This window comes from Anomaloglossus baeobatrachus, chromosome 3, assembly GCF_048569485.1.
Source record: "Anomaloglossus baeobatrachus isolate aAnoBae1 chromosome 3, aAnoBae1.hap1, whole genome shotgun sequence".
Lineage (NCBI taxonomy): Eukaryota > Metazoa > Chordata > Amphibia > Anura > Aromobatidae > Anomaloglossus > Anomaloglossus baeobatrachus.
The window spans coordinates 177250575-177277962 of NC_134355.1; positions in this window are offsets into that span (position 1 = coordinate 177250575).

The following is a 27388-nucleotide window of genomic DNA, read 5'->3' on the forward strand; positions in this document are numbered from 1 at the left end:
ACTTCACAGGTAGATTTGCATCAAGCACATTCAAAAATACGCCATCCTTAACCGTCCCCAGGATGACACCGGGGTAGGTAGCTAAGTCTTTCCTGATCCCAGCTCTGTTCATCTTGGCTCCTATTTAAAACACAGCAAGCAAGGGTTACTCCAAGTGGAGTCTCCCTTTTTTCCAAAAATTGAGCCACACACACACCCACCCCATCACTGGCAGCACTTGTGCCTTAGTTGTACACTTCACAGGTAGATTTGCATCAAGCACATTTAAAAATACGCCATCCTTCACTGTCCCCAGGATGACACCGGGGTAGGTAGCAAAGTCTTTCCTGATCCCAGCTCTGTTCATCTTGGCTCCTTTTTAAAAACACAGCAAGCAAGGGTTACTCCAAGCGGAGTCTCCCTTTTTTCCAAAAATTGGGCCCCACACACACCCCATCAGTGGCAGCACTTGTGCCCTAGTTGTACACTTCACAGGTAGATTTGCATGAAGCACATTCAAAAATACGCCATCCTTCACCGTCCCCAGGATGACACCGGGGTAGGTAGCTAAGTCTTTCCTGATCCCAGCTCTGTTCATCTTGGCTCCTTTTTAAAAACACAGCAAGCAAGGGTTACTCCAAGCGGAGTCTCCCTTTTTTCCAAAATTTGGGCCACACACACACCCCATCAGTGGCAGCACTTGTGCCCTAGTTGTACACTTCACAGGTAGATTTGCATGAAGCACATCAAAAATACGCCATCCTTCAACGTCCCCAGGATGACACCGGGATAGGTAGCTAAGTCTTTCCTGATCCCAGCTCTGTTCATCTTGGCTCCTTTTTAAAAACACAGCAAGCAAGGGTTACTCCAAGCGGAGTCTCCCTTTTTTCCAAAAATTGGGCCACACACACACCCCATCAGTGGCAGTGTCGCGGGCGGGGAGGATGGTGTCAGCACACTACGCTCACCCCTTCTGCTCGGGTCCGGCGGCTGCTGCTCAGTGGTGGCTTGAGCGGTGGGCCGGATCCCGGGGGTTTCTCGAGCGGCACTCCTCGCCCGTGAGTGAAAGGGGGTGGTTGGGTGAGGGAATTGTCTATTGTCCGTGACGCCACCCACGGTTGTGGTGATTTCACCACCGCTGCTCAATACGGGGATCCCGGGAATGGTGATGTGGAGCAGCCAGGTGTTGTGTTGCCCCTCCGTGGGTAGGGGTTGGTGATCCCGGGGCCCGGTAATGGTTTGGGAGGTGCAGGGCCTGGTGGGCGCAGGGACGCGGGGGCAGCGCTGTGCCTTGCGGCACTGTGGTACTCACTCAGCCTGAGACGTTGACACAGTTTTTACGGTAAACCAAACGGCTGGAAAGACGGTCCCACGGACGGCTGCACTTGCTCTCCCAGTAGGTGACGGTGACTTCCCTCTTCCTTGCACCTTTGTTTACTTGTTGGTTGCGATGGGTCCCCACCTGTAACCCGCTCCCCGGCTTCAAGCTGGACCGGAGGAGCTCCCTTCAATCGGGACTTGGTTGTTGGGGGATCTACGTCCCCTTCACTGACGGATTTGGCAAATTATGGCGACTCCTAGCCTTGCCGGGGTCCGAGAGGCCCCTGCCCTGGTGCTGACAGTCCTTCGGTACACTGCTCCAGACCGCCGGGCCACTACCCGTCCGCGGTCCTTCCAGGAACTTCCACACGGTCCCCCTCCAGACAGTCACCGCCGTTGCTGACCTTGATGACCTGTCCTGCACACAGCTGGACTACTTCAGGCTTTCTCTCTGTCACCACTCTTGCTTTCCTCCTTTACCACTTTACTTCTTTCCACTTTCACTACTTGTTTACTCCTTTCACTTCCTCCTCCTAAACTGGACTCCTCACTCAAGCCCTGCCTGGGCTAATCTGCCTGGTTTCTCCCGCCTCCAGAGCTGTGAACTCCTCGGTGGGCGGAGCCAACCGCCTGGCCCACCCCCTGGTGTGAATCATCAGCCTCTGGAGGAAGGCAACAAGGATTTTTGGTTAGCTTTGGTGTTCCTAACTGGGATGTAGGGTGTGGTGGTGTGTGACCTGTGTCCCCTGGCTTGCCCAGGGCGACACAGCAGCACTTGTGTCCTAGTTGTACACTTCACAGGTAGATTTGCATGAAGCACATTCAAAAATACGCCATCCTTAACCGTCCCCAGGATGACACTGGGGTAGGTAGCTAAGTCTTTCCTGATCCCAGCTCTGTTCATCTTGGCTCCTTTTTAAAAACACAGCAAGCAAGGGTTATTCCAAGCGGAGTCTCCCTTTTTATCAAAAATTGGGCCACACACACACCCACCCACCCCTTCAGTGGCAGCACTTGTGCCCCAGTTGTACACTTCACCAGTACATTTGCATCAAGCACATTCGAAAACCACAAGCATTTACTCCCCCCAGGATGACACAGGGGTAGTAAATTCCTTGTGGATCCATGACTTGTTCATTTTGATGAACGTTAGTCTGTCCACATTGTCACTGGACAGACGCGTGTGCTTATCTGTCAGCACACACCCAGCAGCACTGAAGACACGTTCAGAGACAACGCTGGCAGCTGGACACGACAAAATCTCCAAGGCATAAGTGGAGAGCTCTGGCCATTTTTCAAGATTTGAAGCCCAAAATGAGCAAGGCTCCATTTGCAAATTCATGGCATCGATGTTCATTTGGAGATACTCCTGTATCATCCTCTCCAGCCGTTGACTATGTGTCAGACTTGTTGTCTGTAGTGGCCTTGCAAAGGAGGGTCTAAAAAAATTATGAAAAGATTCCATAAAATTGCTCTTACCAGCACCAGCTATTGGTACGGGTAGACTGTTGAAGATGACGAGACCGTCCCATGTTTGTCAAGTTACAACTGGGAGATTCACTCCCTGCACCTGCACGGTTGTTTGGTGGAAAAGCTGAGCTAAGATCGAGTAACAGCTTCTGCTGATACTCCAGCATACGTGCGTCCCTTTCTATGGCTGGAATTATGTCACAAAATTTGGACTTGTACCGGGGATCTAATAGTGTGGCAAGCCAGTAGTCATCATCACTTCTAATTTTGACAATACGAGGGTCATGTTGGAGGTAGTGCAGCAAGAAGGCACTCATGTGTCTTGCGCAGCCATGCGGACTAAGTCCACGCTGTGTTTGTGGCATAGAGGTGCTAACCGTTCTTTCTTCCTCTGACATCTTCCCCCAACCTCTTTCAACTGAAATTGGACCAAGGTCTCCCTCATCCGCTGAGTCTTCCATGTCCATGGACAGTTTGTCCTCCATTTCTTCATGTTCTCCTGCAACCATGCACCCTTGTTGATCCCTGTCCCCCATGGTCCCATGCCTGCCGCGTTGGTGATGATGAACGTCTGGACCTTGGTGATGTTGTTGTGTCTTGCGTATATGAATCCTCCTGTAGTTCCTCCCCTTCCTGTTGTCCCACCCCCTGACTCCGAATAGTGTTTAGCGTGTGCTCCAGCATGTAAATGACTGGAATTGTCATGGTGATAATGGCATTGTCAGCGCTAAACATATTCGTCGCCATGTCGAAACTGTGCAGAAGGGTGCATAGGTCCTTGATCTTAGACCACTCCATCAGGGTGATCTGTCCCACCTCTGCATCTCGTTGGCCCAGGCTATACGTCATGACGTATTGCACCAGGGCTCGATGGTGCTGTCACAGTCGCTGTAACATGTGGAGAGTCGAATTCCAGCGTGTCGTCACATCGCATTTCAGGTGATGAACCGGCAGGCCGAAAGACTTCTGGAGCGATGCAAGTCGCTCAGCAGCGGTGGTTAAATGGCGGAAGTCAGCAGACAGCTTTCGTGCCCTGTTCAGAAGGCCATCTAGGCTGGGATAGTGTGATAAAAATTGCAGAACAACAAGGTTCAAAACGTGAGCCATACAAGGCACATGTGTCACCTTGCCCAGGTGAAGGGCCGCACCCAGGTTTGCAGCATTGTCGAACACGGCCTTATCAGGCTGCAGGTTGAGTGGAGACAACCATTTATTAAACTCAGTCTCCAGAGCTGCCCACAACTCAGCCGCTATGTGACTCTTATTTCCAAGATATTTCACGCTAAAGACCGCCTGATGCCGTTGTGTTCTGCTGCCAGCATAGTAATGAGGGGTGCGTGATTCCTTCTGCGCAGTTAGAACGCTGGAGGCCTGACCAGGCAGGCTTAGGGCGAAGGTGGAGGACCCAGACGAGGTGGAGGAGGCAGAAGCAGTGGCGGAACTTGGACAGACAGAGGATTGGCACACAAGTCGTGGGGATGGCAAGACTTCTGCAGCAGACCCTTCACCATCTATCACCATAGTTACCCAGTGCCCAGTCAGCGAGATGTAACGTCACTGTCCATGCTTACTGGTCCAAGTATCAGTGGTGAAATGCACCCGTTGACACACAGAGTTTCTCAACGAAGCGGTGATGTTGTGTGCGACATGCTGGTGTAGCGCAGGCACACTTTTCTTAGAGAAGTAGTGGCGACTGGGCATCTGGTACTGGGGCACAGCGACAGACATAAGGTCTCTAAAATCCTGTGTGTCCACCAGGCGGAAAGGCAGCATTTCGGTAGCCAAGAGCTTACAGAGGGATAAAGTCAACCTCTTAGCTTTGTCATGGGTCGCAGGAAATGGCCTTTTATTTGTCCACATTTGAGGGACAGAGATCTGGCTGCTGTGTGTAGACGGTGTTGAGTAGGGTGTCCCTGGAAAAATGCAGGTTTGTGAGGAAAGTGCAGGCGTAGACATGATGTTGCCTTCATCCAACGTTGGTGCTATCGATGTCTGAGAGAGCTGTAAACACGCACTTGTTTCCCCTTCCAAATCAACTGCCGACCTACCAAGCAAACTGCCTGTTGCGGTTACAGTGGTGGAAGGTGTGCGTGGAAAACCAGGTGTGACAGCTGTCCCCACAGTCCTAGAAGATGAAGAGCGGGCGGATGCACTGGAAGGGGCAGGCGGTGGATGGTTCGCTCCGCTAGGCCGCATTGCAGCACGGTGAGCTTCCCACTGGAACATATGATATTTATTCATGTGACGATTCATGGAAGAAGTTGTCAAACTGCTGAGGTTTGGCCCTCTACCAACAGAATCACGACAAATTTTACAGATCACATAATTTGGGCGATCTTTTGCTATGTTAAAAAAGAACCAGGCTAGGCAAGGCTTAGAGGGTATGCGACCTGCTGATCCACCCCGACTAGTGCTCAGAGGCAGAGTGGTGGCTGAGGAGGCAGTTGTAGACGTGCTACCAGTGCTCCGACTCTGTCCAGGAAGGCGCAAGGTAACTTCGTCATCAGTTGCATCCTCCTCCACCACCTCTGTTGACCTCCTCGAGTGCCTGACTGTGGGCTGACAGTAGGTGGGATCTAAAACTTCCTCATCAATTGTTGTGTTTGCACTCCCCTCACCCTCAGGCCGAGCCTCTTCTTGCCCTGACCGAATATTTAAGTTGTCATCCCAATCTGGAATCTGCGTCTCATCGTCATCAGTATGTTCCTCATTGTCTATTACAACAGGTGTTTCAGTTTGTAAATAAGGGTCAACATTATGCTCAGAAACCTGTTCATCACGGCCTGAATCTGAGTCACAAAGGTTCTGGGTATCACTGCAGACCATTATCTGGTCTGTACTCACTGTAGCTTGGGAGCACACCTCTGATTCCCAGGCTATAGTGTGACTGAACAGCTCTACAGACTCAGCCATCTCAGTTCCACCATACTGTGCAGGGCGGATGGAGACTTCAGAGCTGGGAGAAAGCAAATGTGATTGGGCTGACAACTCAGAGGACTGGTGTTTTTTGGATGCGGTAGTTGAGGTGGCGGAGAGGGCACCTGTTGGACCACTTGAGATCCATACAAGCATTTTCCTTTTTTGGCCATCATCTACCATTTTTCCAGTTGTTCGTTTCCGTAAAAAAGGGAGCACATCGGATTGTCCACGGTAAGTAGTAGACATCTTACTTTTGCTGGAAGATGGTCTATCATCAGCAGATGCTAATGGAGCTTTGCCACCTTCCCCCGAACAAACCCTTTTTTTCCTTTTCCAACACGCCTCTTCCCCTTTCCACCAGCATCTGTCATTTTGCCACTTATTTTGATTGCGACAAGATTGTGCACTTAAAATGTGGTCGTAAATATTGAGAGGTGGTGTAGATTTCAGCTGTGGTCTAGCTTTATTAACAGCAGAATAAACAACAATAATTATCCCTGACAATGCAACTACGGCCCTTAAACTGGCAGCATAGTTTGCAAGTATAATGGCTTAGTAACAATGAGTTTGAGTGTGAAATGTAGAGGTGCTGCAAATAGATTTGCACTAGTGGGACACTAATGAAGTCCAACAGCCACTTTTAGGATGCCACTAAGTTTACTCAGTGTTTGCTAGTATAATGGCTTAGTAACAATGAGTTTGAGTGTGCAATGCAGAGGTGCTGCAAATATCTTTGCACCAGTGGGACACTAATGAAGTCCAACAGCCACTTTCAGGATGCCACTAAGTTTACTCAGTGTTTGCTAGTATAATGGCTTAGTAACAATGAGTTTGAGTGTGCAATGCAGAGGTGCTGCAAATAGATTTGCACTAGTCGGACACTAATGGAAGTCCAACAGCCACTTTTAGGATGCCACTAAGTTTACTCAGTGTTTGCTTGTATAATGGCTTAGTAACAATGAGTTTGAGTGTGCAATGCAAAGGTGCTGCAAATATATTTGCACTAGTGGGACACTAATGAAGTCCAACAGCCCCTTTTAGGATGCCACTAAGTTTACTCAGTGTTTTCTAATATAATGGCTTAGTAACAATGAGTTTGAGTGTGCAATGCAGATGTGCTGGAAAAAGTGTTGCACCAGTGGGACACTAATGGAAGTCCAACAGCCACTTTTAGAATGCACTAAGTTTACTCAGTGTTTGCTTCTATAATGGCTTAGTAACAATGAGTTTGAGTGTGCAATGCAGAGGTGCTGCAAATAGATTTGCACTAGTGGTACACTAATGGAAGTCCAACAGCCACTTTTAGGATGCCACTAAGTTTACTCAGTGTTTAATATTATAATAGCTTAGTAAAAATGAGCTTGAGTGTGCAATGCAGAGGTGCTGCAAATATCTTTGCACTAGTGGGACACTAATGGAAGTCCAACAGCCACTTTTAGGATGCCACTAAGTTTACTCAGTGTTTGCTAGTATAATAGCTTAGTAACAATGAGTTTGAGTGTGCAATGCAGAGGTGCTGCAAATAGATTTGCACTAGTGGGACACTAATGGAAGTCCAAAAGCCACTTTTAGGATGCCACTAAGTTTACTCAGTGTTTGCTAGTATAATGGCTTAGTAACAATGAGTTTGAGTGTACAATGCAGAGGTGCTGCAAATAGATTTGCACCAGTGGGACAATAATGAAGTCCAACAGCCAATTTTAGGATGCCTCTAAGTTTTCTCAGTGTTTGCTATTATAATAGCTTGGTAAAAATGAGTTTGAGTGTGCAATGCAGAGGTGCTGCAAATATCTTTGCATCAGTGGGACACTTAATGAAGTCCAACAGCCACTTTTAGGATGCCACTAAGTTTACTCAGTGTTTGCTAGTATAATGGCTTAGTAACAATGAGTTTGAGTGTGCAATGCAGAGGTGCTGCAAATAGATTTGCACTAGTGGGACACTAATGAATTCCAACAGCCACTTTTAGGATGCCACTAAGTTTACTCAGTGTTTTCTAATATAATGGCTTAGTAACAATGAGTTTGAGTGTGCAATGCAGAGGTGCTGGAAAAAGTGTTGCACCAGTGGGACACTAATGGAAGTTCAACAGCCACTTTTAGAATGCCACTAAGTTTACTCAGTGTTTGCTATTATAATAGCGTAGTAAAAATGAGCTTGAGTGTGCAATGCAGAGGTGCTGCAAATATCTTTGCACCAGTGGGACACTAAAGAAGTCCAACAGCCACTTTTAGGATGCCACTAAGTTTACTCAGTGTTTGCTAGTATAACGGCTTAGTAACAATGAGTTTGAGTGCGCAATGCAGAGGTGCTGCAAATAGATTTGCACTAGTTGGACACTAATGGAAGTCCAACAGCCACTTTTAGGATGCCTCTAAATTTACTCAGTGTTTGCTAGTATAATGGCTTGGTAACAATGAGTTTGAGTGTGCAATGCAGAGGTGCTGCAAATAGATTTGCACTAGTGGGACACTAATGGAAGTCCAACAGCCACTTTTAGGATGCCACTAAGTTTACTCAGTGTTTGCTAGTATAATAGCTTAGTAAAAATGAGTTTGAGTGTGCAATTCAGAGGTGCTGCAAATATCTTTGCACCAGTGGGACACTAATGAAGTCCAACAGCCACTTTTAGGATGCCACTAAGGTTACTCAGTGTTTGCTAGTATAATGGCTTAGTAGCCATGAGTTTGAGTGTGCACTGCAGAGGTGCTGCAAATATCTTTGCACAAGTGGGACACTAATGAAGTCCAACAGCCACTTTTAGGATGCCACTAAGTTTACTCAGTGTTTGTTAGTATAATGGCTTAGTAACAATGAGTTTGAGTGTGCAATGCAGAGGTGCTGCATATAGATTTGCACTAGTGGGACACTAATTAAGTCCAACAGCCACTTTTAGGATGCCACTAAGTTTACTCAGTGTTTGCTAGTATTATGGCTTAGTAACAATGAGTTGGAGTGTGCAATGCAGAGGTGCTGGAAATAGATTTGCACCAGTGGGACACTAATGAAGTCCAACAGCCACTTTTAGGATGCCACTAAGTTTACTCAGTGTTTGCTATTATAATGGCTTAGTAACAAAGAGTTTGAGTGTGCAATGCAGAGGTGCTGCAAATAGATTTGCACTAGTGGGACACTAATGGAAGTCCAACAGCTACTTTTAGGATGCCACTAAGTTTACTCAGTGTTTGCTATTATAATAGCTTAGTAAAAATGAGTTTGAGTGTGCAATGCAAAGGTGCTGCAAATATCCTTGCACCAGTGGGACACTAATGAAGTCCAACAGCCACTTTTAGGATGCCACTAAGTTTACTCAGTGTTTGCTAGTATAATGGCTTAGTAACAATGAGTTTGAGTGTGCAATGCAGTGGTGCTGCAAATAGCTTTGCAGCAGTGGGACACTAATGGAAGTCCAACAGCCACTTTTAGGATGCCACTAAGTTTACTTAGTGTTTACTAGTATAACGGCTTAGTAACAATGAGTTTGAGTGCGCAATGCAGAGGTGCTGCAAATAGATTTGCACTAGTTGGACACTAATGAAGTCCAACAGCCACTTTTAGGATGCCACTAAGTTCACTCAGTGTTTGCTAGTATAATAGCTTAGTAAAAATGAGTTTGAGTGTGCAATTCAGAGGTGCTGCAAATATCTCTGCACCAGTGGGACACTAATGAAGTCCAATAGCCACTTTTAGGATGCCACTAAGTTTACACAGTGTTTGCTAGTATAATGGCTTAGTAACAATGAGTTTGAGTGTGCAATGCAGAGGTGCTGCAAATATCTTTGCACCAGTGGGACACTAATGAAGTCCAACAGCCACTTTTAGGATGCCACTAAGTTTACTCAGTGTTTGCTATTATAATAGCTTAGTAAAAATGAGTTTGAGTGTGCAATGCAGAGGTGCTGCAAATATCTTTGCACCAGTGGGACACTAATGAAGTCCAACAGCCACTTTTAGGATGCCACTAAGTTTACTCAGTGTTTGCTATTATAATAGCTTAGTAAAAATGAGTTTGAGTGTGCAATGCAGAGGTGCTGCAAATATCTTTGCACCAGTGGGACACTAATGAAGTCCAACAGCCACTTTTAGGATGCCACTAAGTTTACTCAGTGTTTGCTAGTATAATGGCTTAGTAACAATGAGTTTGAGTGTGCAATGCAGAGGTGCTGCAAATAGATTTGCACTAGTGGGACACTAATGAAGTCCAACAGCCACTTTTAGGATGCCACTAAGTTTACTCAGTGTTTGCTACTATAATGGCTTAGTAACAAAGAGTTTGAGTGTGCAATGCAGAGGTGCTGCAAATAGATTTGCACTAGTGGGACACTAATGGAAGTCCAACAGCTACTTTTAGGATGCCACTAAGTTTACTCAGTGTTTGCTATTATAATAGCTTAGTAAAAATGAGTTTGAGTGTGCAATGCAGAGGTGCTGCAAATATCTTTGCACCAGTGGGACACTAATGAAGTCCAACAGCCACTTTTAGGATGCCACTAAGTTTACTCAGTGTTTGCTAGTATAATGGCTTAGTAACAATGAGTTTGAGTGTGCAATGCAGTGGTGCTGCAAATAGCTTTGCACCAGTGGGACACTAATGGAAGTCCAACAGCCACTTTTAGGATGCCACTAAGTTTACTTAGTGTTTACTAGTATAACGGCTTAGTAGCAATGAGTTTGAGTGCGCAATGCAGAGGTGCTGCAAATAGATTTGCACTAGTTGGACACTAATGAAGTCTAACAGCCACTTTTAGGATGCCACTAAGTTCACTCAGTGTTTGCTAGTATAATAGCTTAGTAAAAATGAGTTTGAGTGTGCAATTCAGAGGTACTGCAAATATCTTTGCACTAGTGGGACACTAATGAAGTCCAATAGCCACTTTTAGGATGCCACTAAGTTTACACAGTGTTTGCTAGTATAATGGCTTAGTAACAATGAGTTATAGTGTGCAATGCAGAGGTGCTGCAAATATCTTTGCACCAGTGGGACACTAATGAAGTCCAACAGCCACTTTTAGGATGCCACTAAGTTTACTCCGTGTTTGCTATTATAAAAGCTTAGTAAAAATGAGTTTGAGTGTGCAATGCAGAGGTGCTGCAAATATCTTTGCACCAGTGGGACACTAATGAAGTCCAACAGCCACTTTTAGGATGCCACTAAGTTTACTCAGTGTTTGCTAGTATAATGGCTTAGTAACAATGAGTTTGAGTGTTCAATGCAGTGGTGCTGCAAATAGCTTTGCACCTGTGGGACACTAATGGAAGTCCAACAGCCACTTTTAGGATGCCACTAAGTTTACTCAGTGTTTGCTAGTATAATAGCTTAGTAACAATGAGCTTGAGTGTGCAAAGGGCAGGAGGGTACAGTGGCAGGGTTGTGGGTCAGTGTACAGGAAAGGAAGCCTCATTTTCTATCCCTCATAATGGGGAAATGCAGCGAGGAAGTCCCTGACCTTAGCTACACAGTTATCTTCTGTAGCTGTTAAAATCTGTTTCCACGGACCTGACTGTCACCTATGGCTCTTAGCCTGCTGTTATTATTAGCCCTTACAAGGGCTAATAGAAACTTCTATCCCTATTCTGTATAGTGCTGTGTGTAGAGCGTACACAGCAGTATCGGAGACAGGAGCTACGCCAGCGGTGACTGACACCCAGATGCAGAAGGCAGATAATGGCGTGCTGGAGGTAAATGTCCGTTTTTATAATGCAGGGACATGTGACATGGGCATCCTATCACACATGCCCTTGCTTCTCTGGCTAAAAGTCCACTTAGCTGTATGTGTGTCTGGGATTGGCTGACATGTTGGCCCGCCCCACTACACGCGCGCGCTTAGGGAAGGAAGACAAGGAAAAGAAAAAAAAAATGTCGATGGCCATTATCCCAGCAGCAGTGATCTGAATGCGCTGTTCCCGCACACTATACACTGAAATTTCATAATAGTGTGACTCACAGAGTGACTTACACTATTACCGCGGAAAGCCAGCTAGTAATTAGCTTGGCTTTTTGCTACTAGAACCGTTCTCGAACGTAACTAGAACTATCGAGCTTTAGCAAAAAGCTCGAGTTCTAGTTCGATCTAGAACAGCCCCTAAAATCACTCAAACCGCGAACTGGAGAACCACGAACCGCGAACCGTGCTCAACTCTGCGCAGGTACGATGTGTTTTGTCGTTCCTGCCGCTCCACATATCGCTATGTGTAAACCCGCAGGAGCGACAAACATCTCCTTTCCTGCGTCCCGACGGCAATGCGGAAGGGAGAAGGTGGACAGGATGTTATGTCCCACTCATCTCCGCCCCTCCACTTCTATTGGCTGCCTGATTAGTGACGCCGCAGTGACGTCGCTGTGACGCCGAACGCACCTCCCCCTTGAAGGAGGGATAGTTCGGCAGTCACAGCAGGTATGTGCGTGTGATGCTGCCGTAGCGATAGTGTTCGCTACGGCAGTAATCACCACATATCGCATGTGCGACAGGGGTGGGTACTATCGCGCTTGGCATCGCTAGCCAATGCTAGCGATGTAGCAACGTGAAGAGCCCGCCTAACTCTGCCACCAGTGTTGTCTGACTGTTATGTTTTCAGCAGCTAATCTACAATGAAGGATTCCATTGTGCAACCCTTTGGTGACTTCAAAAAGAGAGAAGGAAATTTCTCCTTGAACCATGGGTCCAGAAAGGTGGCCAACCATTATAGGTTCTTGGATAAAATGTGTATCACGCAAGGGTCTTGCCACAGACACTTACACATGAACTGTGCCATGTGGGCCAAGCTGAAAACAGAGAATGGTTCTGTGCCATCACCAGGAGGAACAATACCCATACTCTCCTCACGTTGACTCGCCTGCGCCTCCTCCTTCTACTCTCCAGCCCATCCATGCTGGACAGACATTTACCTGGGGTTGAGATTCTCTTGTGTAGCAGTGGGAGTCCTCTCCGTAGTACTGAAAAACAAGTATTCTCCCTCCTCATCCTCCTTATCATCAGCCAAAGTTGCTTCTAAATATTGGCTGGGCTGGGTAGTATCATCACTCATTGGGAATTCTGAGTCCATAGCCAGATGCTGGGCACTCAAAGCTTCCTCTTTGAGATTATGCAGTGATTGTTTCAACAGACACAGCAGCGGGATGGTAAAAGGGAACCTGTTAGGTAATTTATGTGTTCTAACATAGTAGCAGTCAAAGGCAAGAAACCTGTGGAAAAAAAGCGCATAGGGTCTTACCCTGATAAACAGGGGGTATAGTGAAGAGTAATCCTACTCACCTATTAGAGTTGTGAAAGGCACAACTCCTATAACCACATATATAGATCAACGGCAGCAGTAACCCGATTGGCTGATAACAGAGAGAGATAGCGGAGATGGGTTTTTAAGAACCGCGCCAGAGATCCCAGATGTAAACTTGATCAATGTACACTTTATTTCGGCATAGGTCTACGCGTTTCAGGGGTCTCAGCCCCCTTCCTCAGGACCAGCAAGCACAAGATACATCAAATCTGCAGAGTCACATGCATACAGACAGTATATACCCAGTGGAACATCAAAGAACCGCCCTCAAAAAGAAAAAAATCGGCGGGAAAAAAACTTCAACCCCTGCAAGGAGTGACGTGGTCCAATGAAAAAACAAAAGACAATGAATTGTATCAACAGCAACAGTCTTTTCGTTAATAAAATGACCAATGTAAATCAAAAATAAAAACAATTAACATAAAACATGAATGTATCACCGATGAATAAAAAATGTATAACCATACATATATATGTGTTTAATTGTGTCCCAGACCATATTAGAATTCACACCGCAGTGAGAGGGTATAGAACCCACACCTAATCATGGCCATCAATCTTCATGAGGACCAAGGAATGTGAAGCAGTTAGACCACACAGCCAGAACGTCGTGCGGTAAAAGTTCATGATCTAAGGAAAGTGAAGAAACCGTAGAAAAGGAAACTACTACAAAAAAATGTAAAAAATGAGAAGATCTATCCCAATATTAATTATATACGGAATAGATGATGGTGTAATGGAAAAATAACATATATATCCCATGGAATGATTTAATAGTGAGCGCAAAAATGAGTGCAATACATAACACCAAAAAGGCATATATGCATATATGTACCCTACAAATTATCTATTAAAAAACCTATAAGTGTAGTAAACCCATATATACAGGGGTTAAAATGAAACAACAGGTTGCAACGGCCAAATGTATTGAGCCGAAGAAAAGTGTATATATCAGAGTGAAGAACTCATGGTGTTACTATTAGAACTGTGTAGTGAATATAATAATCCGTAAAAGGAATCGGGTGCCACAGGAAAAGGTAGGGGTGATTGGAGTTCAGGATCGTGGGAAAAAAACCAAGTGCGCATGCGTATAATCACAGGCACGATAGGGGTGACGAGAGTTCAGAAGCGTGGGAAAAACCAAGGTGCGCATGCGTTCGACCAAAGGCAAGAAGCCGGTGCAATGAATGAACCAATAAACTAGAGTTTAGGGTGAGCAGAGTTCAAAGCGTAAAGAGAAAATAAGAAGAGAAGGAATTGGAAAGAAAAGGAATCCTAATAAGGGAAAAGAATTAAGATTTAAGATACAGTGCAAAACTACACATATATATCTATATCTGACGGACCTGACAACAGATCCCGTCAAAATAATTTTGCTAAAAAATCGGCAAGGGGTCTATCGAAGGAATCACTATCCATCTGGATAAAATACTAAACTCTGACCAAGATAAAAAACCAATTTAGATATATAAAAAAAAAAATTATAAAAACATAAGGAAAAAATCTACCACAATATAATCAATCAGGGCAACGAAACTGCCTCTGATCCTCCATGACATTAATAAAAATAAACAATAATAATAATTAATAATTTAGATATATGGATAAATTATGTGTACATATCCCCTAAGTAATAAAAAAGACAATAACATAGCATGGACGGTGATCAAGCCAATATAGATAAAAGGTACATCAACAATAAGAACAGTCAAAACAATAAGACCAATAATAAAATATTAAAATTTTCAGTAATATAATTTAGAATAAAAATACCTAGATTACTCATGAAATATATCCGTGATTTCATTGAGACCCCTTGGTTTAAGAGTATCAAGCTTATATATCCAAAAAGTTTCTTTTCTGTTTAAAACCTCCATTCGGTTATGGACATATGGAGGAATATGCTCTATAGGGGTCACTTTAATCCTGGTAGCCTTTTTATGTTGCAGATTAATATGCCTAGATAGACCATGCAACATGAACCCAATCTTAATGTTGTGTCTATGTGAGTTGATACGATTGTGAAGCGGCTGTATCGTCCTGCCCACATATCTCTTGTCACACTCGCATTCTATTAGATAAACAACATGATCTGTCTGACAGGTAAGGTGACTTTTAATGTTAAATTCCACCCCTCCTGGATTGAGGCCGAAATGTATCCTCCCATGTTGTATGTCATTACAACATAAACACTTCTTTATACCACATCTGTATACCCCTATAGGTTTATAGGACATGGTGGTAGGACGTTCCTCTTTTAACCTGCTTGGGGCTAACATGTTTTTTAATGTGGGCGCCCTCCGATAAGTGATCCCAGGAGTAGTAGGCAGAACTCCCCTCAGGTATGGATCATTCCGAAGAACATTCCAATGTCTTTGGATGATGTTTTTAATAAAATCACCGTCCCTACTATAAGTGGTAAGGAAATGAGAGGAAAATTCATTCCCAGAATTGGGACCATTTTTTATTCCAGAAGCAACAATCCGTGTAGTCAACTCTACCTGGCTCAGATCCTTGTTCACCTGATATGCCTTCCTGATTAGCGATGGGGGGTATTTTTTATCTAGGAACCTATCCTTAAGAATCATAGCCTGTTCCTTATAGTCACTATCAAGGGTGCAATTCCTCCTCACTCTCTGAAATTGATTCCTGGGCACATTGGTAAGCCATTTGTTGTAGTGGCTACTTGTAAAATCAATGTACCCATTGCTGTCGACCTTTTTGAAAAAAGTTTTAGTATGAATAGTCCCTCTGTCGTGTGCAATGGTGAGATCCAAGAAATCAATAGATTCCCTTTCTATAGTGGGTGTGAACGTAAGACCCCAGTCATTATTCAGTATGCATCTCAAGAAGTCGTGCAGGTTTTTACCTGAATCATCCCATATAAAGAACAGGTCATCGATATACCTTTTGTACACGATGACATGTCTAAACAGATCGGAGGAATAGATATGTGACAACTCAAACAGACCCATGAATAAATTAGCGAAAATAGGTGCAGCCCTCGAGCCCATCGCTGTGCCACAGCGTTGATGGTACAGTACATCTTGAAAGGTAAAGAAGTTATTCAACAGAATAAACCTCATACCCTCCAGCAAAAACTCTTTTTGCGGAATAGGCAGTCTTTCATCAACTTCTAGAAACTGTCTGAAGCATTCCAGCCCCAATTCATGTCGGATGTTAGTATAAAGAGCGGCAATATCAAGTGTGACAAAACAGTATGAGTCCATCCAACTCACATCTTTAATAGTATTAATCAGATGTGTGGAATCCCTCAGGTAACTCCTGAGATTAATAACATGTGGTCGCATGATCTGATCCACATATGCAGCCAGATTCTCAGTCAGAGACCCAATCCCTGATATGATGGGTCTGCCTGGGGGATTATGGAGGCATTTATGTATTTTGGGTAGATGGTAATAGAACGCTACCCTCGGATTTTTTACTTCCAGGAATTTGCTCTCGTGTTTATTTAGAACCCCTTGAGCAATAGCTCTCTGTATTAGGGCACGGTAATCTAGGACAGACTGATTGTAAGTGGTTATATCAGTAACCTCGTAATGGAGGGGGTTGGACAGATTCCTTAGAGCCTCTTTGATGTATACACCTCTGTCCTGTATAACAATTCCTCCTCCCTTGTCAGCATTTTTAATAATAAGAGAAGTGTTATTTTTTAGTGCCATTAGAGCGCATCTTTCTTCTCTGGTAAGGTTAATTCTTGAGGGAGACTTCTTATTCTGCAATTCCTTGAAATCCTCCAATACAAGATCATTAAAAGTCTTAATATGGTGTCCCTTACTCTGGAGAGGATAAAAAGCTGACTTTAATCTCAGATCAGTGTGCTGGAAACTGTCATGCACCGTGTTCTCATCATGGGGACTGTATTTATTGATTTGGAAATGACGAGTCAGTGTCAATTTCCTAATGAATCTTTGAAAATCCAGATATAAATCAAAGTCATTGGCGGATTTGGTGGGACAAAAGGACAACCCTTTTCTAAGTACACTGACTTCTATATTAGACAAGGTATAACTGGACAGGTTGAAAATGCCCATCATGTTATCTTTTATTGTATATTTTTCCTTTCTTTTTTGCTGGATCCTGGTACCAGCCCTGGTTCCTCTATAGGATTTTTTCTTTTTTCCCCCCTTGGCGTGAGAAAACAAGCAATGCTGGGCTGTGTGCCCCTGGCCCTGGGTAAAAAAGGCACACAAGAATCATTCTTGGAGGTATTATCCACTATAATAGTAGCCTCCCTTGAATGATCAGGCACACCCTCTCCTGGAATAGTAGAGGTAGAAATCATTACAGACTCCTGTGAGAAAGGTAAAGGAATATAGTCCTCATGTGTAGATAGGTCTAAAAGATCAATAAAGGCTTTGTCAGATGATACATCGCCTGGAGGAGGGGAATCCACAGACACAGGCTCAGAAATAAATTCTCTATTCTTTCGAATTTTCTCTATTTGGACCCTGAGTGACTCTAGTTGTCTCTTAGTGTCCTCAAAATCCCTGGGTTTAACAGCAGATCTAGAGGAATCAGTAACCAAACTATTAGGGGGAGGTGTCGCCACAGTGCTCTCAGCAATAGCCACATTTCCTGAGAACACCTCATCAGGAACTATAGTGGTAACCAGGTTTTGGGGAGGGGGTTCTCGTGCTATCTCAGATGGCAGGGGTAATAATGGGCCCTCTCTGGAGGGATCAACAGTAGCCCTTTTTGGAAGTGAATCTGATTTCTTTCTATGGAATCTACTGTTCACAAAATTCCTGGAATTGTTAGTGGAACTGGGTCTCCGACCGACAGTTCTTCTAGGCCCCTCTGACATATCAGGACCCTTATCGCTATTAGGAATCATATCTAGTCTGTCACGTTGCAACTTCCTTGATTTTCTATAGATAGAGTCTTGCTCAATCTGAGTTAGTTTGGTATTGATATCAGAATTGAGTATCTTAAACTCCGGGTGCAAATCATATTTAGTCAATTCTATGTACAGTTCATTAATACGAGCCGTAGCTTCACTCGCAATAGTATTCCTTTTCTTGAATAGGCATTGTAACATGCCCTGCATGCATTTCCATAAATTGTCATTCCATTCTAAAGTAAAGACAGCATCCAAAGGAAAGGGAGAGTCCTGCTTAATTCTCAAGCCCCTCGGGCACAGTTTTTCTTCCATATATATCGTGAGAAAACGAGCATCAAGCCCAAAACGTAATTCTTCCTTTAGTAAATCCTCTAACCGCAGAAACATACTCTTCATAGTCTTAGTGTCCTCATCCGAATAAACATTCGGCAAAACGAGGTCCAAGTCAGGATAATGAACATTGGGTGCTGTCACGGCCGGGCGGTCGGGCCGACCCAGGAGGTGGATCCACTGGACCGAACTCTTAAGATGGTGGTAGGGAGTCCGGCAGCTGAAGCACTGATGGGCAGCAGAACAGTCCGTGCAAGTGAAGGCAGCGGAGGAGTCCCTGGGACCACGGTGTCACAGATGGTAGTCCTGGTGACGTAGCTCAGGTTCGGAAGCCGAGATGATATCAGGCGGGGTCCGGAACCTCAGGAGCGAGATGACGGGTCACCGCAGGGATCCGAGATGGTACGGACTGTCAGATGGCAGACGGACAGTGTGCGGGGTTCAGGATACGGCAGACGGGATGGCGAGGCAGGTACGGCTCTACAAAGAGAGATAGGTGAGTACAGGCACATAAACACCAGGAGACCTGACTCCTAGCTCAGGGAACACGAAGATCAGGCCCCGCCCCCTTGGACACTAACCCCCTTTATACCCAGTACCTGTTCAACCTCATTTCCTGTTCATGGACGCTGGCCCTTTAAGAAAGGGTCAGTGACCGCGCGCGCGCCCTAACGCGCATGCGCGCCGCCCGGGTGCCAGAAGCCAGGGAAGGAGGCTGAGGGGAGGACGCAGGGGAGCCGGCCAGGTCCTGGGAAGCCGTCGGGCGCCGGGATCGGGGACCAGGGGGCCTGGGACGGACGGAATCCGGGGGCTGAGGAGCGGGCAGCGTGGCAGGTGAGCCGGGGAGCGGGGGTGAGGACCCGGGGAGTGTGACAGTACCCCCCACGCCCCCCACCCCGCAACCGGGACATGAAGGCACGGATAAGAGGAGTGCCCACGTTCTCCCTGGGCTCCCAAGACCTATCCTCAGGACCATACCCCTCCCAGTCCACCAGGAAGAACTGCCGACCTCGTACGGTCTTCATGGCCACGATATCCCTTACCGCATAGATGTCGTCATCGGCAATAGGTGGAGGGGCCGGACTGGCAGCATTGGAGAAGGGACCAAGGACAACCGGCTTGAGCAGGGAGACGTGGAATGAGTTGGGTATCCTCATCGTGGCCGGGAGCTGTAGCTTGTAGGAAACCTCATTGATCTTGCTGAGGACTTTAAACGGCCCAATGTAGCGAGGACCCAGCTTGTATGACGGTATCTTCAGGCGGACGTACTGGGAAGCAAGCCAGACGAGGTCTCCAGGAGAGAAACACGGAGGGTCTAGACGCCTTTTGTCAGCGTGTTTCTTCATCCGCTGGGAAGCGCGTCCAAGGGACGCCTTGACAGAGTCCCAAATGGTAGCGAAGTCACGGGCTACAGTATCAGCCGCAGGGACATCCGAAGAAGGGGATATAGGCAATGGAACGGAGGGCTGAAGTCCGTAAACGACATGGAAGGGAGATTTGGAGGACGACTCACTGATGTGGTGGTTATGTGAGAACTCAGCCCAAGGCAGAAGCGTGGACCAGTCGTCGTGATGGGTGTTGACATAGTGACGTAAGAAGGATGTCAAGATTTGATTGACCCTCTCCACTTGGCCATTAGACTGAGGATGGTATGCGGAAGAAAAGTCCAGAGTTACTCCCAGGTGTTTGCAGAGCGCCCTCCAGAAGCGGGAGGTGAACTGAGTTCCTCTGTCGGACACGATGTGGGATGGAAAGCCATGCAAGCGGAAGATGTGATGGATATAGGCTTCCGCGAGTTCCTGAGCAGAGGGCAGTCCAGCCATGGGGATGAAGTGGGCCATTTTGGAGAACCGGTCCACCACGACCCATATGACTGTGTGTCCAGAGGATAATGGCAAGTCCGTAATAAAGTCCATCGCAATGTGTTGCCAGGGAACTGAGGGTATCGGTAGAGGCAGAAGACGGCCATAGGGCAGGTGTTTGGGCGTCTTGTTCCTGGCACAAGAGGAGCAGGCAGAGACAAAGGCGGCGACGTCAGTGCGAAGGGATGGCCACCAGTAATGGCGTACAATCGCACCCCATGTTCTCTTCTGGCCTGCATGGCCGGCTGTTTTTGAGGCATGACCCCAGTGTAACACTTTTTGCCTGTCGGTCTCCGAGACATAGGTCTTCCCGGGTGGTATTTGGGCCAGAGTGACGGGAGCCACCGGAACAATCTTGCTAGGAGGGATGATAGGTTGGGTAGTCTCTTCCTCCTGCTCCATGGACATGAGGGACCTAGACAAGGCATCGGCGCGTACATTCTTGTCCGTGGGTCGGAAGTGGAGCTGGAAGTCAAACCTGGCAAAGAATAAGGACCACCTGGCTTGCCGCGGGTTCAGTCGCTGAGCGGACCGCAGGTATTCCAGGTTCTTGTGGTCCGTGTAGATGGTCACGGGGTACACTGCTCCTTCCAGGAGGTAGCGCCACTCCTCCAGAGCTAGTTTGACCGCCAATAATTCTCGGTCACCGATGGTGTAATTCCGTTCTGGTGCTGAGAAGCTCTTAGAAAAGAAACCGCAAGTCACCATCTTCCCGGAGGAGGATTTTTGCATGAGCACTGCTCCGGCTCCTGAGGAGGAGGCATCCACCTCCAAGGTGAACTGGCGGTTTAACTCCGGTCGGTGGAGTACAGGAGAGGAGGCGAAAGCTCGCTTCAAAGAGCAAAACGCGGCGTCGGCCGCAGGTGACCAGTCCTTTGGTTTAGCCTCCTTTTTGGTCAAAGCGGAGAGAGGGGCAGTCAGGGCGGAGAAGTGCGGGATAAACTGGCGGTAGTAGTTGGCGAATCCCAGGAACCGTTGGATTGCCTTCAGTCCCGAAGGAGGAGGCCAGTTGAGTATGGAGGAGACCTTCTTTGGATCCATCTGCAACCCAGTACCCGAGATGATGTATCCCAGGAAAGGGAGAGAAGACTGCTCAAAGACGCACTTCTCATATTTGGCGTAGAGACGATTCTCTCTCAGTCTTTGTAGGACCAGCTTTACGTTCTCTCTGTGGGTCTGGAGGTCCAGAGAGAAGACAAGGATGTCATCCAGATAAACTACTACACAGAGGTAGAGGAGGTCCCGGAATATGTCGTTCACCAGTTCTTGGAATACGGCAGGAGCGTTACACAGACCGAAGGGCATCACGCAGTATTCGTAGTGCCCGTCGCGAGTATTAAATGCGGTCTTCCATTCGTCCCCAGAGCGGATACGAACTAGGTTGTAGGCACCCCGAAGATCCAGTTTGGTGAACACACGGGCTCCTCTGAGCCGGTCGAACAATTCGGGGATGAGCGGTAAGGGGTACTTGTTTTTTATGGTGATCTGATTCAAGCCCCGGTAGTCAATGCATGGGCGTAGGTCACCCTCTTTCTTCTTAACGAAGAAGAAGCCTGCTCCCGCAGGAGAGGAGGATCTCCGGATGAATCCCTTTGCCAGGCTTTCCGTGATGTATGTGGACATGGCCCTGGTTTCCGCTGGAGACAACGGATATATCCGTCCTCGAGGTGGTGTTGTTCCTGGGAGCAGGTCGATGGCGCAATCGTAGGGACGGTGTGGCGGAAGTACCTCAGACTCCTTCTTGTCAAAAACGTCCGCGAAGGACCAATAGGCCGAGGGCAGTTCCGGTAGGTTCTCTGGAGCCGGGGGACGTCGGATTGGTTGTAGGGACTTTAGACATCTCTCATGACAGGCAGAGCCCCAACGAGTGATTTCGCCAGTACCCCAGCTGACTGATGGTTCGTGTGTCCGCAACCAAGGAAGTCCCAGCAGGATTTGATGGGACATGTGTGGAAGGACGTAGAGAGCGATGTTCTCGGTGTGCAGAGCACCTATACGCAATTCCACCGGCTTGGTGATCCAGGAGATGGTATCAGAGAGGGGTCTCCCATCCACCGAGGCAATCATTAGGGGCTTATCGAGTGGAGTAACAGGCAGCTGGTACTTGTCCACCGTGGCCTGCTGGATAAAATTGCCTGCTGCTCCGGAGTCGAGGTATGCCTCAGCCGTGAAGCGCGTCTCTCCTGTTGACACTTGTACCGTCCACATAACTGGGTCTGAGAGAGTCCCAGCACCTAGGGTGGCCTCTCCTACCAACCCTAGGCTTTGGAGTTTCCCGGCCATTCCGGACAGGAGCGTAAGAGATGTGTGCCCTCTCCGCAGTAAAAGCAGAGGCCTTTGGCGAGCCGCTCTGCTCTACGTTGGTCAGACTGTCGTACTCGGTCAACCTGCATGGGCTCGTGGACAGGAATCCCAGCTGTTGAAGAGTGAGGCACAGAGGACTTCTGTGGAGGAGGGGAGTGCCGTACTGCACGTCTCTCACGATACAGCTCTTTGGAGCGTTCCTGGAAACGAATGTCCACTCGAGTGGCTAGGGCAATCAGGGCATCTAGGGTGGAGGGCACGTCACGACCCGCCAACTCATCCTTGATGCGACTCGAGAGTCCTTCCCAGAAGGCGGCTGTCAGGGCCTCATTATTCCACCCGAGTTCAGAAGCCAAAGTACGGAAACGGATGGCATATTGACCCACCGTCAGTGTTCCTTGACGTAGGCGGAGGAGGGATGAAGCAGACGCAGAGGCGCGTCCCGGCTCGTCGAAGGTGCTGCGAAAGGCCTGCAGGAACTCTTGAAGGTTCTTGGTCATGGGGTCCTCCTTCTCCCACAAGGGGTTCATCCATGCCAGCGCCTCGCCCTCCAGATGAGACATTATAAAGGCGACCTTGGCTTGGTCAGAGGCGAACAGATGTGGCAGCTGCGTGAAATGAAGGGAACACTGGTTTATGAAGCCCCTGCAGGTCTTGGGATCTCCAGCATAACGAGGTGGTGACGCCAAACGGAGACGGGAAGCATCTGAAGAGGCTGCCACTGGTGCGGGAGCCATGGCTTGCATAGCTGGGGACCTGGGTGCCGCAGGCGTCATTGATGCTTGTAACGTGTACAGGCGGGTGTCCACGGAGGTCATAAATTGCAACATGCGGGTCTGGACTTCATGCTGACGTCGGAGTTCCTCTTGCAAGGCCGCTAGTGCTGCAGCGGGATCCATGGCCTGATCTTACTGTCACGGCCGGGCGGTCGGGCCGACCCAGGAGGTGGATCCACTGGACCGAACTCTTAAGATGGTGGTAGGGAGTCCGGCAGCTGAAGCACTGATGGGCAGCAGAACAGTCCGTGCAAGTGAAGGCAGCGGAGGAGTCCCTGGGACCACGGTGTCACAGATGGTAGTCCTGGTGACGTAGCTCAGGTTCGGAAGCCGAGATGATATCAGGCGGGGTCCGGAACCTCAGGAGCGAGATGACGGGTCACCGCAGGGATCCGAGATGGTACGGACTGTCAGATGGCAGACGGACAGTGTGCGGGGTTCAGGATACGGCAGACGGGATGGCGAGGCAGGTACGGCTCTACAAAGAGAGATAGGTGAGTACAGGCACATAAACACCAGGAGACCTGACTCCTAGCTCAGGGAACACGAAGATCAGGCCCCGCCCCCTTGGACACTAACCCCCTTTATACCCAGTACCTGTTCAACCTCATTTCCTGTTCATGGACGCTGGCCCTTTAAGAAAGGGTCAGTGACCGCGCGCGCGCCCTAACGCGCATGCGCGCCGCCCGGGTGCCAGAAGCCAGGGAAGGAGGCTGAGGGGAGGACGCAGGGGAGCCGGCCAGGTCCTGGGAAGCCGTCGGGCGCCGGGATCGGGGACCAGGGGGCCTGGGACGGACGGAATCCGGGGGCTGAGGAGCGGGCAGCGTGGCAGGTGAGCCGGGGAGCGGGGGTGAGGACCCGGGGAGCGTGACAGGTGCACCTACTGTTTGTAAGATCAGTTTTTCTCTGTTCGATATCCGGTTGTTGAAATATTCCATTCCTGGAACGGAGGAAGGACCCTCTGCTGCTATACCACAGGAAAAGGGAACCGGTATTCCAGATTCAATGGTAAATCAAAGGCAAGAAACCTGTGGAAAAAAAGCGCATAGGGTCTTACCCTGATAAACAGGGGGTATAGTGAAGAGTAATCCTACTCACCTATTAGAGTTGTGAAAGGCACAACTCCTATAACCACATATATAGATCAACGGCAGCAGTAACCCGATTGGCTGATAACAGAGAGAGATAGCGGAGATGGGTTTTTAAGAACCGCGCCAGAGATCCCAGATGTAAACTTGATCAATGTACACTTTATTTCGGCATAGGTCTACGCGTTTCAGGGGTCTCAGCCCCCTTCCTCAGGACCAGCAAGCACAAGATACATCAAATCTGCAGAGTCACATGCATACAGACAGTATATACCCAGTGGAACATCAAAGAACCGCCCTCAAAAAGAAAAAAATCGGCGGGAAAAAAACTTCAACCCCTGCAAGGAGTGACGTGGTCCAATGAAAAAACAAAAGACAATGAATTGTATCAACAGCAACAGTCTTTTCGGTAATAAAATGACCAATGTAAATCAAAAATAAAAACAATTTACATTAAACATGAATGTATCACCGATGAATAAAAAATGTATAACCATACATATATATGTGTTTAATTGTGTCCCAGACCATATTAGAATTCACACCGCAGTGAGAGGGTATAGAACCCACACCTAATCATGGCCATCAATCTTCATGAGGACCAAGGAATGTGAAGCAGTTAGACCACACAGCCAGAACGTCGTGCGGTAAAAGTTCATGATCTAAGGAAAGTGAAGAAACCGTAGAAAAGGAAACTACTACAAAAAAATGTAAAAAATGAGAAGATCTATCCCAATATTAATTATATACGGAATAGATGATGGTGTAATGGAAAAATAACATATATATCCCATGGAATGATTTAATAGTGAGCGCAAAAATGAGTGCAATACATAAAACCAAAAAGGCATATATGCATATATGTACCCTACAAATTATCTATTAAAAAACCTATAAGTGTAGTAAACCCATATATACAGGGGTTAAAATGAAACAACAGGTTGCAACGGCCAAATGTATTGAGCCGAAGAAAAGTGTATATATCAGAGTGAAGAACTCATGGTGTTACTATTAGAACTGTGTAGTGAATATAATAATCCGTAAAAGGAATCGGGTGCCACAGGAAAAGGTAGGGGTGATTGGAGTTCAGGATCGTGGGAAAAAAACCAAGTGCGCATGCGTATAATCACAGGCACGATAGGGGTGACGAGAGTTCAGAAGCGTGGGAAAAACCAAGGTGCGCATGCGTTCGATCAAAGGCAAGAAGCCGGTGCAATGAATGAACCAATAAACTAGAGTTTAGGGTGAGCAGAGTTCAAAGCGTAAAGAGAAAATAAGAAGAGAAGGAATTGGAAAGAAAAGGAATCCTAATAAGGGAAAAGAATTAAGATTTAAGATACAGTGCAAAACTACACATATATATCTATATCTGACGGACCTGACAACAGATCCCGTCAAAATAATTTTGCTAAAAAATCGGCAAGGGGTCTATCGAAGGAATCACTATCCATCTGGATAAAATACTAAACTCTGACCAAGATAAAAAACCAATTTAAATATATATAAAAAAAAAAAAAATTATAAAAACATAAGGAAAAAATCTACCACAATATAATCAATCAGGGCAACGAAACTGCCTCTGATCCTCCATGACATTAATAAAAATAAACAATAATAATAATTAATAATTTAGATATATGGATAAATTATGTGTACATATCCCCTAAGTAATAAAAAAGACAATAACATAGCATGGACGGTGATCAAGCCAATATAGATAAAAGGTACATCAACAATAAGAACAGTCAAAACAATAAGACCAATAATAAAATATTAAAATTTTCAGTAATATAATTTAGAATAAAAATACCTTGGTCAGAGTTTAGTATTTTATCCAGATGGATAGTGATTCCTTCGATAGACCCCTTGCCGATTTTTTAGCAAAATTATTTTGACGGGATCTGTTGTCAGGTCCGTCAGATATAGATATATATGTGTAGTTTTGCACTGTATCTTAAATCTTAATTCTTTTCCCTTATTAGGATTCCTTTTCTTTCCAATTCCTTCTCTTCTTATTTTCTCTTTACGCTTTGAACTTTGCTCACCCTAAACTCTAGTTTATTGGTTCATTCATTGCACCGGCTTCTTGCCTTTGGTCGAACGCATGCGCACCTTGGTTTTTCCCACGCTTCTGAACTCTCGTCACCCCTATCGTACCTGTGATTATACGCATGCGCACTTGGTTTTTTTCCCACGATCCTGAACTCCAATCACCCCTACCTTTTCCTGTGGCACCCGATTCCTTTTACGGATTATTATATTCACTACACAGTTCTAATAGTAACACCATGAGTTCTTCACTCTGATATATACACTTTTCTTCGGCTCAATACATTTGGCTGTTGCAACCTGTTGTTTCATTTTAACCCCTGTATATATGGGTTTACTACACTTATAGGTTTTTTAATAGATAATTTGTAGGGTACATATATGCATATATGCCTTTTTGGTTTTATGTATTGCACTCATTTTTGCGCTCACTATTAAATCATTCCATGGGATATATATGTTATTTTTCCATTACACCATCATCTATTCCGTATATAATTAATATTGGGATAGATCTTCTCATTTTTTACATTTTTTTGTAGTAGTTTCCTTTTCTACGGTTTCTTCACTTTCCTTAGATCATGAACTTTTACCGCACGACGTTCTGGCTGTGTGGTCTAACTGCTTCACATTCCTTGGTCCTCATGAAGATTGATGGCCATGATTAGGTGTGGGTTCTATACCCTCTCACTGCGGTGTGAATTCTAATATGGTCTGGGACACAATTAAACACATATATATGTATGGTTATACATTTTTTATTCATCGGTGATACATTCATGTTTTATGTTAATTGTTTTTATTTTTGATTTACATTGGTCATTTTATTAACGAAAAGACTGTTGCTGTTGATACAATTCATTGTCTTTTGTTTTTTCATTGGACCACGTCACTCCTTGCAGGGGTTGAAGTTTTTTTCCCGCCGATTTTTTTCTTTTTGAGGGCGGTTCTTTGATGTTCCACTGGGTATATACTGTCTGTATGCATGTGACTCTGCAGATTTGATGTATCTTGTGCTTGCTGGTCCTGAGGAAGGGGGCTGAGACCCCTGAAACGCGTAGACCTATGCCGAAATAAAGTGTACATTGATCAAGTTTACATCTGGGATCTCTGGCGCGGTTCTTAAAAACCCATCTCCGCTATCTCTCTCTG